Genomic DNA, 16,272 nt, shown 5'->3' on the forward strand with positions numbered 1-16,272 from the left:
AAATCGCAATGGATATGGATTGACACCTGACATATGACATATTGACAACTTGACATATGGATTGACACCTGTCCTCAGAGCCCCTGATACACACTGACACAGAGCAGAATAGGGACTGTTCCCCCTACATAGGGTCACTTGGCAGATATGGATTGACACCTATCCTAATGATCCCTGATACACACTGACACAGAGCAGAATAGGGACTGTTCCCCCTACATAGGGTCACTTGGCAGATATGGATTGACACCTATTCTAATGATCCCTGATACACACTGACACAGAGCAGAATAGGGACTGTTCCCCCTACATAGGGTCACTTGGCAGATATGGATTGAAACCTATCCTAATGATCCCTGATACCCACTGACACAGAGCAGAATAGAGACTGTTCCCCCTACATAGGGTCGCTTGGCAGATATGGATTGACACCTGTCCTCAGAGACCATGATACACACTGACACAGAGCAGAATAGGGACTGTTCCCCCTAAATAGGGTCACTTGGCAGTTATGGATTGACACCTATCCTAAGGATCCCTGATACACACTGACACAGAGCAGAATAGAGACTGTTCCCCCTACATAGGGTCACTTGGCAGATATTGATTGACACCTGTCCTCAGAGACCATGATGCACACTGACACAGAGCAGAATAGAGACTGTTCCCCATACATAGGGTCACTTGGCAGATATGGATTGACACCTATCCTAAGGATCCCTGATACACACTGACACAGAGCAGAATAGAGACTGTTCCCCCTACATAGGGTCACTGTCAGGGTCTTACCTGAGTTGGGAGTCTGTAGCGCAGATATGACGCTCACCCTTGCAGATAGCCACAGGCCGAGGTGGTCAGGTAAGAATTCACCTGGCCTGTGGGTCTGTGCACGGGGGCTGTGCAGGATGCAGTACCAAATTCGCAGGACAGGCAAGGACAGAACCAGCAGGATAGTCGAGGGATAGCCGAGGTCAAAGGATGCCAGAGGTAGAATAAACGAGTCACAAGCCGAGGTCAAATACACGAAGCAGAATCAACAGGAACACTGGTACGACACAGGAACAAAGATCAAAGACTTGACAATGATTGCAGGGCGAGGCTGGGTTTAAATACCCTGCTAATGGAGATCAGAGTCAGGTGAGAAGCAGGCAAGTCATGGTGCAGCCCCCGGAGTAGTAGCCAAGCCAGAATGAACAAGGCCGGAATCGGAAGTCTCAGGTAAAGCCGCTGTGGCTCAGAGGTAGAGAGCAGGGCTGGGATAGACAAGTACCCCGGTTCAAGTCCCCTGTTGGGAATTCCAGGAACGACCACGTCTTGCCGTCTGTCTCACAGGTGAGTACCCTGACAGTCACTTGGCTGATATCGATTGACACCTATCCTAAGGATCCCTGATACACACTGAAACAGAGCAGAATAGAGACTGTTCTCCCTACATAGGGTCACTTGGCAGATATTGATTGACACCTGTCCTCAGAGACCATGATGCACACTGACACAGAGCAGAATAGAGACTGTTCCCCCTACATAGGGTCACTTGGCAGATATGGATTGACACCTATCCTAAGGATCCCTGATACACACTGACACAGAGCAGAATAGAGACTGTTCCCCCTACATAGGGTCACTTGGCTGATATGGATTGACACCTATCCTAAGGATCCCTGATACACACTGAAACAGAGCAGAATAGAGACTGTTCTCCCTACATAGGGTCACTTGGCAGATATGGATTGACACCTATCCTAAGGATCCCTGATACACACTGACACAGAGCAGAATAGAGATTGTTCCCCCTACATAGGGTCACTTGGCTGATATGGATTGACAATAAAATGATAAGGTGTCTTTAAGACCCAAGTGATACAAAGTGCAACTAGTGCAATATTTTATAATAAAGTGCAAAGTGTTTTAAGTGCACTCAAATGTGTAATAAAATGTTATACATACATATGTCCTCTCGAATTATACATAAAGGAGAAAGAGAGACATAAAGAACACAATAGTGTAAAATCGTTTTTTAAAAAAATATATATAAATAATAAATGCCAGAAGTGTGCACTCACAAACATAGAGCAGAATGAGCCTGCTCTAGCTTTAACTGCTTCTTCAGATATAGGACTGCATAAATGGAGATACTTCAAAATATTTATTTGCCCAGCACAGCATAGAATAGTCACCTTCCTTCACATCCAAATTTCAAATAAATACAAAGTTCGGTAAAGTGCAGCTTCAGGGTGTCGACTGTTCCCTTTGTTGTGTTCGCCGCTGTAGTTACCGTCTGTATCCGAAAAGACTTCCGGGGGGAGGGACTTCCTTGTATGCGTGACGTAAGGTGCGTAACTTTGCGTGATGACGCGTTTCGCCGTATTCACGGCTTCATCAGATCTGCCCATACATGTCCTATTCGTTCTTTTATACCCATCTCAATGGGTAAAATCAGATGGTTGGCAATCAAAGTCCATTACCTTAACGTTAGTATCAATTGAATACATATATACAGAAAAACCAAAATCATACTTTATTATGAAAAACTTCTTAATTAAAAATATCTTTATATTACTATACTTACATAGAAAAACTTTATAGGTATCATAAAACCTTATGAATATATTAGAAATGTATTAAAAACAGGAAAAGTTTATATATTGTTACAAATCACATAATTTCCTAAATAAATATATTTAAATAGACATACTTGAAGAGACATATTGAAGAGGCATTTTAAAGAGACATACTTTAAAACATGCAATTTATAAAAAAAAAACGGCATATTGCCTAAACTACGTATTTACAATTAATGTACCGTATATACTCGAGTATAAGCCGACCCGAATATAAGCCGAGGCCCCTAATTTTATCCCAAAAAACTGGGAAAACTTATTGACTCGAGTATAAGACTAGGGTGAGAAATGCAGCAGCTACTGGTAAATTCCTAAATAAAATTAGATCCTAAAAAAATTACATTAATTGAATATTTATTTACAGTGTGTGTATATAATGAATGCAGTGTGTGTGTATGAGTGCAGTGTGTGTGAACGCAGTGTTTGTGTGTGTACGAGTGCAGTGTGTGTATGAATGCAGTGTGTGTATATGAGTGCAGTGTGTGTGTGTGATGCAGAGCCTTGGTGGGGGGTGGGCATTTTTTATTATTTTTTAATGATTTTAATATTATATACACACATCTGCATTTTAGGTGCAAGAGGGTGACTCAGATTGATGGGAGTCTGACTCCCTTTTCTGACTCCCTGTATTTAATGCAGTGTGTGTGCATTAGATACACACACACTCTGTATATAATGCAGAGTGTGTGTGTGTGTATATATATATAATGCACACACTGCATTATATACAGGGAGTCAGAAATTGGAGTCAGACTCCCATCAATCTGAGTCACCCTCTTGCACCTAAAATGCAGAGTGTGTGTGCATATAATGCAGAGTGTATGTGTATATAATGCACACACTCTACATTATATACACACACATCTGCATTTTAGGTGCAAGAGGGTGACTCAGATTGATGGGAGTCTGACTCCCTTTTCTGACTCCCTGTATTTAATACAGAGTGTGTGCATTAAATACACACACACTCTGCATTAAATACAGGGAGTTAGAAAAGTGAGTCAGACTCCCATCAATTGGGCATTATTATTATTTTTTTATTTGAATATTTGAATACTTTTTTAAATCATTTTTTTTGTCCCCCCCTCCCTACTTCATACTTGGCCAGGGAGGGGGGCTGTACAGGGGGAGGGGAGGCTGTCTAGGTGGAGGGGAGGCTGTCTAGGTGGAGGGGGGGCTGTCCAGGGGGAGGGGGGGCTGTCCAGTGGTAGGGGGGGCTGTCCAGCGGTAGGGGGGGCTGTCCAGGGGGAGGATGGGGGGGGGGCTGTCCAGGGGGAGGGGGAGCTGTGAAGGGGGTCCGGTACTTACTGCCAGTCTCGCGGTCTGCTCCCAGTGTAAATCTCGCGGCCCGCGTGTCTCGCGAGATTTACACTGGGAGCTTAACAGAGGAGCCGCGCGGACGTGCTGGGAGCTGACCGGAGCTGCTGTAAAGGTAAGTAACAGCTTCTCCGGCCCCCAACATGTCATGGTCTGTATTATGGCAATGTAAGTTGCCATAATACAGACCTAGACTCGAGTATAAGACGAGGGGGCTTTTTGAGCACAAAAATATGTGCCAAAAAACTCGTCTTATACTCGAGTATATACGGTATATTATAAAAAAGAGAAAAATATATCTAAAAATAAAAGAAATATATCTAAAAATGAGGAGAAAAAGAGGACAATATGTTATAAAAAACAATAAATATATACCATATACCAAAATTAGCTTAAAAAATTAAACAAATCGAATTCTATGTTGAGTCCCCTAGGTTCTAACGTTTTTAACCTATGGACCAATTGCATTTCTTTTTTGCCTATATCAATAATATGATTTCCCCCTCTCCATGATTTTTTCACTATCTCTATTCCCAGAAATGCTAGACCTCTAGGGTCTTTATTATGATACTTCTTAAAATGTGCCGAAACGCTGTGGTTATCATAGCCCTTAATAATGTTATTTACGTGCTCATATATTCTTTTGTGTAGTGGGCGAATTGTCCGCCCCACATACTGTAATCCGCATGGGCATATTAATAAATAAATTACGTTTTTGCTAAAACACGTAATAAAATCTTTGATGTAAAACTCAGTATCTTTCGTATTATTTTTAAATTTACTAACCCCCTTCAGAGTGGCATTTTTACTGCACCTGCATCCTGCACATTTATTACAAGAATAAAACCCTTTTTTGTTATCTAAAAACGTCTTGGGAATTTCCTTTCTAGGGTGATTAAAAGTGAGAATTCGTTTAAAATTTGGAGCTCCTCTAAATGTGATAAAGGGTTTCTCCGGGATAATTTTACTGAGTTCATTATCTTTCTTTAAAATATGCCAATGTTTGTTTACTATTGATTTCATTTTATTGCACTCTTGATCAAAATCAAAAACCAAGGGTAATATTATTTCTCTTTCTTTATTTAGATTTCCTATTTCTTTCTGATTACTCACTAATTGATTAGATTCTAAACTTACTGTTTCATTGTACGCTTTTTCCAGAATTTGTTGAGGATACTTCTTTTGCTTAAATCTATCTATAATTATCTTGGCTTGTTCCTCAAATTTATCCTTATCGGTACAATTTCTCCTAATTCTCTGCAGTTGGCCCTTGGGGATATTGTTAAGCCAAGGAGTATAATGGCCACTGTTGTATAAAACATAGTTGTTAGCATCCACCTTCTTAAAAAAGTTTTTTGTTTTAATCTCATCATTTTCTATGTATATTTCTAAATCTAAATAGTTAATATTAGTCTTACTAAAAACACTAGTTAAAGTGATACCCCAGTTATTGTTATTAAGTTTTTCTAAAAATTCTTTAAGAGCTTCTTCATGTCCATCCCATATAAAAATTAAATCATCTATATATCTATAATACAGGACCAGGTTTGCCCCCCATTCCGGGCCCTCATACACATGTTTTTCTTCCCAGCCTGCCATGTATAAATTCGCATAACTGGGGGCAAACCTGGTCCCCATAGCCGTTCCTTGGAACTGTAGGTAAAAATGAGAATTGAATAAAAAATAATTATTATGTAAAATCCAATTAATACTCTTAATTAAAAAATCTACATGTTCATTTGAGAATTTTTTAGATCTATTTAGGGAGTCTTCTATTACTTGACAGCCTTGTACATGGGGAATAGAGGTATATAACGAAGACACATCACAAGTTACCAATATATATGTACTCTTCCATTTAACATTTTTTTAAAAATTGATAACATCTAATGTATCCTTTAGGTACGAAGGCACAATCTTAACTAGATCTTGCAGCCATGTGTCTACATATTTCGAGAGATTGGCAGAAATAGAATGTATCCCTGAGACAATGGGTCTTCCGGGGGGGTTCATTTTATCCTTATGAACCTTGGGTAGGGTATAGAACAACGGCATTCTGGGGAAATCATTATGTAAAAATTTGTATTCATCCTCATTCAGAATGCCGTCTTCTCTTCCCCTATCCAACAATTCATACAGAGATTTCTTTATTTCCTCTATAGGATCTTTTTCTAAAATTTTATAAACATTTTTATCTTGGAGTTGTCTATAACATTCCTTTATATACATCTCAGAATCTTGTACCACTATACTTCCTCCCTTGTCCGCGGGCTTTATAATAATCGTTTTGTTACTTCTTAATTGCTGTAATGCTTCTCTTTCCTCTTTATTTAGATTATTCTTCCTATTTTTGATCTTTTTTTCCAATTTCTCAAAATCTTCTGTTACTGATTTTTCAAAAATATCAATAGCACTAGTCCTATAGTTTCTGGGGTAGAAACTAGACTTATTTTTTAAAGTAGTATGGGTGTTATCTATAACCTTCTCTTTACATTTATTTAAATAAAAAAACCTTTTTAGTGTTAAACCTCTAGAAAATTTCAACATGTCTACATATGCCGAGAAGGAGTCAAACTTACGGCTAGGGGCAAATTTAAGCCCTTTGTCTAAAACTTTACATTCGTATTTAGAGAGTTGGTGTTTAGATAAATTTATTATTCCATCCGATTTCCTATTTTTCCTTTCTTTCCGAATCTGTAGTTTGACTCCTCCTCTACATCCTCTCTGTCTCTGCTCCTCCTTCTTTTCAGTGGTGAAAAAACAACCCTCTCTTTTCTTTTCTCTAAAAAATCCTTTCGTGGATTTTGGGGTGTTTCCTCTGATAAAACTTCGAAACGATTCTTCGTATTAATATTCTTTTGTTCTCTGTGATAAGGCCCATTTCTTGCTTTTACCTTCGTCCATTCCCCTTGTGTCTTATGTTCAGGGGATCTCCATGTGGTCTTTTTGTATGTTCCATAGCTATTTAGCCTTTTTCTTTGGAAATTATCTTGTGTATTTATATTTTCCCTGTTCGGATAAGGACCATACTGGTTATTCCTAGGTCTGTCTTTCTCAAATCTAGAAAAGTTTCTAACTTTGTTATTTTTATAATCTGACATATCTCTTTTGTATTTTTTATGTTTACCAAACTTTACCTGTTCCTCAAGTCTACCCAGATTTTCTTTGGTTTTCTTTGTCAGTTCTTCGTAATCCCTTGTCTCTGATGCCGGTTCTAGTCTTTTTTGAAACATTTCTATATCTTTATCTAGTTGAGATAAAGCTTCTAATCTGCATGCTATCACTATGTTCATCATTTCTACAGAAAATCTTTCCAAAGCATCATTCCAAATATTTACATATTTTTGATTATTTTCATTTTCAAAGGTGGGTGTTTTAAAAAAACGAAGACCCCTAGGCATGATTTTATCCTTTAGGTACCTCTCCATTGTTGCCACCTCCCATTTATATTTGATTTATTTTGCTAATAATTTCTCTAGATTCTTAAAATTCACTTCTATATCATCATTTCTAGAGACATTAATATCATCATATTTGAGACTTTCTGGTCCATCAAAACCGAATTTAAGACTTTCTCTAAAATCAAACAAAGACATATTACAGCAGCCTTACTTGGTGAGAGCTAAATACAAAATATACACAAAAAACAAGTAAAAAGTAGGCGCTCGTAAAATACTAGTCTCCAATAGATGTTATCTACCTTTAAATGAAGCTGCACCAAGAAATAAGTGTAAAAACTTCTCTAAACACTCTTGTGAATACAATAAAATGATAAGGTGCGCTGTGTCTTTAAGACCCAAGTGATACAAAGTGCAACTAGTGCAATATTTTATAATAAAGTGCAAAGTGTTTTAAGTGCACTCAAATGTGTAATAAAATGTTATACATACATATGTCCTCTCGAATTATACATAAAGGAGAAAGAGAGACATAAAGAACACAATAGTGTAAAATCGTTTTTTAAAAAAATATATATAAATAATAAATGCCAGAAGTGTGCACTCACAAACATAGAGCAGAATGAGCCTGCTCTAGCTTTAACTGCTTCTTCAGATATAGGACTGCATAAACGGAGATACTTCAAAATATTTATTTGCCCAGCACAGCATAGAAAAGTCACCTTCCTTCACATCCAAATTTCAAATAAATACAAAGTTCGGTAAAGTGCAGCTTCAGGGTGTCGACTGTTCCCTTTGTTGTGTTCGCCGCTGTAGTTACCGTCTGTATCCGAAAAGACTTCCGGGGGGAGGGACTTCCTTGTATGCGTGACGTAAGGTGCGTAACTTTGCGTGATGACGCGTTTCGCCGTATTCACGGCTTCATCAGATCTGCCCATACATGTCCTATTCGTTCTTTTATACCCATCTCCAGGGGTCAAGTCCTGGGGAAAAAAGTGTGGGAACTCACACAAGATCCACTGCCACCCCCCCCCCCCCCCACCCCACCTAAATAAATATAAATTTCGCAGAAAATTTTCAGTGCATTGAAATTCACAAGATTGGTTATGTTGCCTTTGAGACCGTATGGTAGCCCAGGAATAAGAATTACCCCCATGATGGCATACCATTTGCAAAAGTAGACAACCCAAAGTATTGCAATGGGGTTTGTCCAGTCTTTTTTAGTAACTGTGACTAAGTAGCTACTAAATAAGACTGAACATACCACATTTGCAATACCTTGGGTTGTCTACTATTGCAAATGGTGTGCCATCATGGGGGTAATTTTCATTCCTGGGCTACCGTACAGTCTCAAAGGCAACATAACCAACCTGGCAAATTTCAATTAGAAAAAAACTGAAAAGCAAGCCTTATATTTGACTCTGTAACTTTTGAAAACCCCATAAAACCTGTACATGAGGGGTACTGTTATACACGGGAGACTTCGATGAACACAAATATTAGTGTTTAAAAACAGTAAAACATATCACAACAATTATATCGTCCGTGTAAGTGCCATTTGTGTGTGAAAAATGCACTTTCACTGACGATATCATCGCTGTAATACATTTTACTGTTTGAAAACACTAATATGTGTGTTCAGCAAAGTCTTCCGAGTAAAACAGTACCCACCATGTACAGGTTTTAGGGTGTCTTGGAAAGTAACAGTTAAATATAGTGCTAACAAATTAAATTCCCTGGACTTTCAGCCTGGGTTGTCAGGCAGGTCCCACAAATTTTAATTAATAAAAATACCTAATTATGTAAAATTATTACATAAATATATACGTAGATTATTTATATATATATATATATATATATATATATATAATTTTTTCAAATTCTTTTTATTTATATATAGGTATATATAGTTATGTATATATATTATATATATATATTATTTAGTTATACGTGTATTTTGATATATATATATATATATATATTAATTTTAAAATACAGTTAGAACGAATTTACACACACATATATTTATTTAATTTTATTTTTTAACGTATTTACATACTTATTTTATATTATATATAAATATATATATATAATGAAAATTATATATATATTTAATTAATATCATTGTACGTGTACTCCAACCCCCTCTCCAACCACCCAGCCCCCATCTGCATCCACCCTACCCCCCCTCCAACCACCCAGCCTCCATCTGCATCCACCCTACCCCCCTCCAACCACCCAGCCTCCATCTGCATCCACCCTACCCCCCCCAACCACCCAGCCCCCATCTGCATCCACCCTACCCCCCCTCCAACCACCCAGCCCCCATCTGCATCCACCCTATCCCCCCCTCCAACCACCCAGCCCCCATCTGCATCCACCCCCTCCCCCCCCTCCAACCACCCAGCCCCCATCTGCATCCCCCCCCATCCAACCACCCAGCCCCCATCTGCATCCACCCTACCCCCCCTCCAACCACCCAGCCCCCATCTGCATCCACCCTATCCCCCCCTCCAACCACCCAGCCCCCATCTGCATCCACCCCCTCCCCCCTCCAACCACCCAGCCCCCATCTGCATCCACCCCCTCCCCCCCCTCCAACCACCCAGCCCCCATCTGCATCCCCCCCCCTCCCTCCCCCCATCCAACCACCCAGCCTCCAATAGTAGTAAAATATACTTACAGTTCTGACTCAGGGCTGGCTTGGCCTCAGGGGTGCTGGCTGGCTTAGCCTCAGGGGTGGGTGCTGGCTGGCTTGGCTGTTGGCTTCTTCTCCCTCCTCCTAGCGATACACTCCGTGACTCCGCCTCCGCGTGACGTCACATCACTCCGCGTAGCCGCGTACGCAAAGGGCAGGGGAGGTTGGAGGAGGAACAACCCGGAAGTAAGTCCTCCGTCGTCCGTCCGCTCCTGAGTCCTGACTCCTTCACTATGCGACGCCGCGCCCGCTTGCATAGTGAAGGCTCTGCTCAGGAGGAGCACCGGCTGGGCTCAAAAGGCACCTGCCTTTGTCCTGCAGGAGCAAAGGGAACGGCGTTCCTGCCATGAAAAAAGTGCAGGAACGCCGTTCCCACGCGTTCCCGCAGGACTCGAGCCCTGCCCATCTCAATGGGTAAAATCAGATGGTTGGCAATCAAAGTCCATTACTTTAACGTTAGTATCAATTGAATACATATATACAGAAAAACCAAAATCATACTTTATTATGAAAAACTTCTTAATTAAAAATATCTTTGTATTACTATACTTATATAGAAAAACTTTATAGGTATCATAAAACCTTATGAATATATTAGAAATGTATTAAAAACAGGAAAAGTTTATATATTGTTACAAATCACATAATTTCCTAAATAAATATATTTAAATAGACATACTTGAAGAGACATATTGAAGAGGCATTTTAAAGAGACATACTTTAAAACATGCAATTTATAAAAAAACGGCATATTGCCTAAACTACGTATTTACAATTAATGTATATTATAAAAAAGAGAAAAATATATCTAAAAATAAAAGAAATGGGGGCGGGCCGGACCGCCATGCCGATAAGCCGCATGTCTGATGGGCTCCTGAAGCCTATGGCTTTATAAATCGATTAAAACCGGCTTCGACACATTCTTGACGCCAAAAGCTGTGCCATAAAGTAGATAAGACCGGGGACAACACTGAATGACCCAGCTACAGAAACTTTGAAGCTCCGAACAAACTCTGAGACAACCGGAGGTCTGCGGCCTAGCCGAGTGAGAGGTGAGGTGGACGGCCGCCTCCTTACCTTTCTACCGCTTACTGATGTCTAGCAAGTCGGAGGCGAAGGCTGCGAGTCCCCCCCCCCCTTTGGACCGGTGGGGGTTATCCCGGTCCCCGCGGGAACGGTATTTCCACATCAAAACTAAAGGCTACTATCTGCGACATGGAGAGGACTGCGGTTCCCAAGATGGCGCCCGGACTCGCTCCTGAAAAGCGGAGCCTGAATCAAATCCATTGCGACATGCAAGATCACATAGACAAAACCCTGCTACACCTTGAAGAGATTTTTGATCGCTTCTGGGCAGCACTAGAAGAACGTGCAGCAGCAGTACCACCCCTGCCCCATGAGAGAGGCCAGAGAGGTAATAAGGGAGAGATCCCTCCAGGCAGAGCACCTAAACCAGCACCTGTCAGTACCGTCAGAGGCCCCCATGGGCCGAGGTCAACTCAGGAGTCAGCCCCGCCACACAAACAGAAGCCTGCAAACCGAAAGAAGCGACGGACCGCCAACACCTCCTACAGCTCTCCACTGAAGTGGGGCAAGGACTTAGCATGCTTCCGAGTCCATGTCTCGGTGATCACTGCCCCAGAAAGACTCGGGGTGAGAGAGGCGCCTTCCCTCAGTGACTCTCCTGTAAGTGCCCGGCCCTTACCGACTGTGGGAGTCGGGTGACTTTCGCTGCCTCATAGAATGATGGACTGCTATTTTCCCACTACGTCCATGCAAATCTAATAGACCCTCTCTTGTTTTGTTTTGTTATGCTTTGACCATTTTGATGTCAGGTTAGAGTGCTAGCCTACTAAGGTACATCGTTTCAGTGGTTGCTACATGGTATAACAGCCTGATTTTGACACTAGAACGTATTCAACACTCACCATGTCTATAATTTTTTTTTAACTACCGGTACTTACTTACACCAGCCTTTTTCAGCAGTAAGACATGCATATCGTTATCAGGGCTTCCGCTCTAGTTTCAGCCCGCTATAAGCAATATGAGCAGAGAACCCCGGCTAATTAAACACTATGAGAATGCCCCTACTTGTTTAAATGTTGCAAGCCTGACACCCACGACGCAAACCACTATAACAAGACTTAAATAATCAGCTTGTATTTTGCTTGTTTATAAACTTTTAAAAAATTGTGCATCTCTTTGCATGCCATGTAACTGTCGACTTGTTTCCAATTTGCCTGTGAATGCTGTTGTGGCATTAGACATGCGTATGTTATTTCACTTCATGCACAGCAAAAATAAAGAATATAAAAAAAAAAAAAAAAAAAAAAAAGAAATATATCTAAAAATGAGGAGAAAAAGAGGACAATATGTTATAAAAAACAATAAATATATACCATATACCAAAATTAGCTATCCTACACCTATCCTAAGGATCCCTGATACACACTGACACAGAACAGAATAGGGACTGTTCCTCCTACATAGGGTCACTTCGCAGATATGGATTGACACCTATCCTAAGGATCCCTGATACCCACTGACACAGAGCAGAATAGAGACTGTTCCCCCTACATAGGGTCACTTGGCAGATATGGATTGACACCTGTCCTCAGAGACCATGATACACACTGACACAGAGCAGAATAGAGACTGTTCCCCCTACATAGGGTCACTATGTGCCTTTTTTTTGGTTTGGTTTTTGAAGCCACAGTGCAGCACCAGAGGGCCGAAAAATTAGGCATGTACACATGCCTGAAAAATTAGGTATTGTTGCAGCCGCTGCTGTAGCAGCGGCCATAAAAATTGATGTTTGTTTCCCAGGCAGAAAGTGCCCTAAAACATTGCGGATTGAACCCTAGTTGGTGGCGGATAAGTCACGCAAGTCAACCGGCATTCAGAGCTAAAATACAGCAGCGTGTGGACCATTTTTAGCCCAAGGCAGCTCATCTCATGAGGCCTTTTTTAGTCAAATGTATCGCCCAGTGTCAGTCCCTTTGGGATCCATCCCTCATTCATCTTAATAAAGGTGAGGTAATCTAGACTTTTTTGACCTAGGCGACTTCTCTTCTCAGTGACAATACCTCCTGCTGCACTGAAGGTCCTTTCTGACAGGACACTTGAAGCGGGGCAAGCCAGAAGTTCTTTCGCAAATTGGGATAGCTCAGGCCACAGGTCAAGCCTGCACACCCAGTAGTCAAGGGGTTCATCGCTCCTCAGAGTGTCGATATCTGCAGTTAAGGCGAGGTAGTCTGCTACCTGTCGGTCGAGTCGTTCTCTGAGGGTGGATCCCGAAGGGCTGTGGCGATGCGTAGGACTTAAAAAGCTCCGCATGTCCTCCATCAACAACACGTCTTTAAAGCGTCCTGTCCTTGCCGGCGTGGTCGTGGGAGGAGAAGGATGACTTCCACCTCTTCCCCTGTTAGATTCCCTTTGTGCTGTGACATCACCCTTATACGCTGTGTAAAGCATACTTTTTAATTTATTTTTTAAATGCTGCATCCTTTGCGACTTGTTGTAATTCGGTAACATTTCCGCCACTTTCTGCTTATACCGGGGGTCTAATAGCGTGGACACCCAGTACAGGTCGTTCTCCTTCAGCCTTTTTATACGAGGGTCCCTCAACAGGCAGGACAGCATGAAAGACCCCATTTGCACAAGGTTGGATGCCGAGCTACTCATTTCCCGTTCCTCCTCCTCAGTGATGTCAATGAAGGTATGTTCTTCCCCCCAGTCACGTACAACACCACGGGTACCAGATAGGTGACAACGAGCACCCTGGGATGCCTGTTGTGGTTGGTCTTCCTCCTCCTCCTCAAAGCCACATTCCTCCTCTGACTCCTCTTCCTCACAATCCTCTTCCAGCGTTGCCGCAGGTCCAGCAAGCGATGCTGATAAGGCTGTTTCTGGTGGTGATGGTGACCACAACTCTTCCTCTTCCTCTTCATGCTCATCTACGGCCTGATCCAGCACTCTTCGCAGGTCACGCTCCAGGAAGAAAACAAATGGTATGATGTCGCTGATGGTGCCTTCGGTGTGACTGACTAGGTTTGTCACCTCCTCAAAAGGACGCATGAGCCTACAGGCATTGCGCATGAGCGTTCAGTAACGTGGCAAAAAAATTCCCAGCTCCCCAGAGGCTGTCCTAGCACCCCGGTCATACAAATATTCATTAATGGCTTTTTCTTGTTGGAGCAGGCGGTCGAACATTAGGACTGTTGAATTCCAACATGTCGGGCTGTTGCAAATAAAGCGCCTCACTGGCATGTTGTTTCGCTGCTGGATATCGGCAAAGTGCGCCATGGCCGTGTAGGAACACCTGAAATGGCCACACACCTTCCTGGCCTGCTTCAGGACGTCCTGTAAGCCTGTGTACTTATGCACAAAGCGTTGTACGATCAGATTACACACATGTGCCATGCACGGCACATGTGTCAACTTGCCCAACTTCAATGCCGCCAACAAATTTTTTCCGTTGTCACAGACCACTTTGCCGATATCCAGTTGCTGTGGAGTCAGCCACTTTTCCACCTGTGCGTTCAGGGCGGACAGGAGTGCTTGTCCGGTCTGACTCTCTGCTTTCAAGCAAGTCAAACGCAAGATGGCGTGACACTGCCGTATCCGGGATGTGGAACAGTACCTGGGGAGCTGGGGGGGGGTGCCGTTGATGTGGAGCAAGACGCAGCAGCAGAAGAGGACTCAGCCGAGGAGGTTATGGAAGAGGATGGAGTAGGAGGAGTAGAGGAGGTGGCAGCAGGCCTGCCTGCAAGTCGTGGCGGTGTCACCAACTCCTCTGCAGAGCCACGCATTCAATGCTTGGCAGCCGACAGCAGGTTTACCCAATGCGCAGTGTAGGTGATATACCTGCCCTGACCATGCTTTGCAGACCAGGTATCAGTGGTCAGATGGACCATTGCCCCAACACTGTGTGACAGACATGCCATTACTTCCTTTTGCACAATCGAGTACAGGTTGGGGATTGCCTTTTGTGAAAATAAATTTTGTCCGGGTACCTTCCACTGCGGTGTCCCAATAGCTACACATTTTTTGAACGCCTCAGACTCCACCAGCTTGTATGGTAAAAGCTGGCGGGCTAATAGTTCGGACAAGCCAGCTGTCAGACGCTGGGCAAGGGGGTGACTTTCTGACATTGGCTTCTTACGCTCAAACATGTCCTTGACAGACACCTGACTGTGGCCAGATGAGCGGGAACTGCTCAAGGCGGGAGACGGAGTGGCGGATGGTTGAGAGGGGGCAAGGAGGACAGCAGTGGTTGACGTGGCTGAAGATGCTGGACCAGGAGTAGGATGGCGGCTTTGAGTTTGCGTGCTGCTTGTACTCATGTGTTGATCCCATAGGCGTTTGTGATGTGCGATCATGTGCCTACGCAAAGCAGTTGTACCTAGGTGGGTGTTGGACTTCCCACGACTGTGGTGCTAGTTTTGGTGGTGGCAGCAGGCGGGTGAGTGGTATCTTGAGAGGTGCCCGAAGCTAAGCTGGAGGAGGATGGTGCGTCAAGGTTCCGAGCGGAAGCTGTAGAAGATTGGGTGTCCTGTGTTAGCCAGTCAACTATGTCCTCAGAACTTTTCAAGTTCAGGGTACGTGGCCTCTGAAAACTGGGCATTATTCTAGGGCCAAAGGGAATCACAGCACCACGACCAAGATGGCCCCTGCGGGGTGGCCTGCCTCTGCCTGTCATTTTGTTTGGACTAGTGGTACCATGCGTGCAAGCTACTGTGAGACCAGATATGAATGGCACTGTTCAGTGGCAGAGGTTGGCAGAGTACACGCTGTAGGCCTGACACACCCGCTTGAAGACTACTAACTGCTATTCAATCTATAACAGTGAAAAACTTTTTTCTTTGCAAAGGCACGCTATAGAGACACCAGATATGAGTGGCAAAGTACACTTGCAGAGGTTGGCAGAGCACACGCTGAAGGCCTGACACCCGCTTTAAGGACACTGACTGCTATTAGCTTACAGTGAAAAACTTTTTTTCTTTGTAAAGGCACGCTATAGAGACACCAGATATGAGTGGCAAAGTACACTTGCAGAGGTTGGCAGAGCACACGCTGAAGGCCTGACACCCAGACGCTTGCAGACAACTAACTGCTATTAGCTTACAGTGAAAAACTTTTTTCTTTGTAAAGGCACGCTATAGAGACACCAGATATGAGTGGCAAAGTACACTTGCAGAGGTTGGCAGAGTACACGCTGAAGGCCTGACACCCAGAT

The sequence above is a fragment of the Pelobates fuscus genome, chromosome 2 (assembly GCF_036172605.1).
Source record: "Pelobates fuscus isolate aPelFus1 chromosome 2, aPelFus1.pri, whole genome shotgun sequence".
NCBI classification, from domain to species: Eukaryota; Metazoa; Chordata; class Amphibia; order Anura; family Pelobatidae; genus Pelobates; species Pelobates fuscus.